General features: G+C 42.8%; 1 pseudogene; it reads right to left on the reverse strand.

Moving 5' to 3' along the window:
- Nucleotides 1–209: 209 nt before the first annotated feature.
- LOC149276674 (Nuclear RNase P) lies at nucleotides 210–519 on the reverse strand (annotated as a pseudogene).
- Nucleotides 520–2243: the final 1724 nt, after the last annotated feature.

Below are 2243 nucleotides of genomic sequence, written 5' to 3' on the forward strand. Positions count from 1 at the left end.
CGGGCATGCTGTGAAGGTTCCCAGCTTACTGGAGCATCTGTGGGTAGATGAACTACGCGAAAAAAAAGCTTACGTAAGGGCTTTGTGGAGGAGAAAAGGCACTACACGACCATCTTGGCTCACATCCAGCCATGCCCCTCGACTATAGGTTTTAATACAAGTTAAACAGTTTTTGGTTTCAATGAATTGGAACAACTCATAAAAGTATTGGAGAAAGAGTAGTCTGAATTGGGTTGGGAAACTCTTACCTGCTTCCTCTTAATCATTGGACTTGAAATTGCTAGCCATGAGCCACTTTCAAATCTGCAGCGAAAGCATCCATAGTCAACTTCACCAGATTTGGTGACTATGTCTTGTGCATTCCAAGAGCAGCCAGATGGTTAATGGGAACTCACTGGCTTGGATCAAGCAATACCCTGTGAGGGCAGCCAAGGGCTCTTGTCTCAGACCTTCCCCAAGGTCAATTTCAATGAGTAACCAATGCACTCAGCGAGGAACCTCAGCACTAAGCTTTTCTCCATGTTTGCTGTAGACGTCCTACCATCTATATAAACCCCAGTAATGTTCTTGAATTCTAACATAGGGTGACACAACTGCTCCCCTACCAAAGGCATCCAAAAGTGTATTTCACGTACCTTGATCAAGCTGCCAATAAACATTCAAATGCACTCGCGGACATTAATTCTGTCGAACTTGCAAACTCTTTTTTTCTATTTTTTTTTATTTTTATTAAACTGTTAGATGAAAGGATCATGGGAAAATATTTTATTTGAATAAATGCAAATGAGCAAACTAGCATATATGGCTAATATATGTTCGGACAGAATGCTGCCCTCTGTTGGTTAAATACATTAAGTAGCATAATAACTTTGGATTTCAAGCATATGGAACAATGCTACTCAATGTATAACCAATAGAGGGCAGCATTCTGTCCGAACATATATTAGCCATATGTGGCAGTGTGCTCATTTGCATTTATTCAAATAAAATATATTCCCATGATCCTTTCGTCTAACAGTTTAATACAAAAAAACCCCCAAATAAATAGAAAAAAAGAGTTTGCAAGCTCGACAGAATTAATGTCCGCGAGTGCGGACATTTAACTGTTGCAGCGGGGAGACCAGCGGATCATGGGAATATATTTTATTTAAATAATTAATAAATGAAATTGAACACACTACCACATATGGCTAATACCGTATTTGCTCGATTATAAGACGACCCCCCCAAAATCTGAATATTAATTAATGAAAAAAAGAAAAAGCCTGAATATAAGAAGACCCTATAGGAAAAAAGTTTTACCAGTAAATGTTAATTCATGTAAACTATGTGAACAATTGTTTGTTAATAAAAGCTATGATTGAGAAAAATATGTTGTTTTTGTTTTTATTTCCTTTTTTCAACCTGCCCCCCCAGTTATGCACATCTGCCCCCAGGCTTGCCACTCTGCCCCAGAAATGCCTTATACCCCTCTGGCATTTTGGGGGTTAAAAGGCATATTATGGGGCAGAGTGGCATATAGGGAGGTATAAGGCATTTCAGGAGGCAGAGTGGCGCATAGAGGGTTAAAAGGCATTTCTGGAGGCAGAGTGGCATTAAGGGCGTTAAAAGGAATTTCACGGAGCACTCTGCCTCCAGAAATGCCTTATGCCCCCACCCATTTAACACTCCATCCCCCTCCCTCCTCCAAACTTACCGGTGCTTCTGAGTCCCCGGTGCTTAGTCCGGGCAGCATGTAGAGCTCTACGCGCTTGAGCGGAGGTTGTCTACGTGAATCGCGTAGAGCTCTACTCGCTGCCCGGACTAAGCACCGGGGACTCAGAAGCACCGGTAAGTTGGGGGTGCATAACATAGGAGGAAGATCCAGGTCCCCTGCATCGCTGCGGGGGATCTAGATCTTAGTCTCATAGTCAGACCTATTTGAGGTCTGATTATAAGACTACCTCGATTATAAGACGAGGGGTATTTTTCAGAGCAAAAAAACTAGACTTGTGCATTCGTCTTCGGGCGAACATGAAAACGAGCACGAAGAGGCCGTTTTTTTGTTCGTTCCGAAGGAACGTAGAACAGAATACAGTGCCGGCAAACCGTAGGCGAAGACGAAGACTCACAATCACGAAGAATCGAAGATTCTTCGTGATCGTCTTCGTTTTTGCCGCGCAACCGCCAAAATTTCAAACAGGAGTGAGCTGATCCTCGTCTGTCCAATCAGCTCACTCTTGTGACGTCACGCTAAGGGTCTC

This window comes from Sceloporus occidentalis, unplaced genomic scaffold (genome assembly GCF_023333645.1).
Source record: "Sceloporus occidentalis isolate IW3139 unplaced genomic scaffold, rSceOcc1.0.p SCAF_232, whole genome shotgun sequence".
NCBI lineage: Eukaryota > Metazoa > Chordata > Lepidosauria > Squamata > Phrynosomatidae > Sceloporus > Sceloporus occidentalis.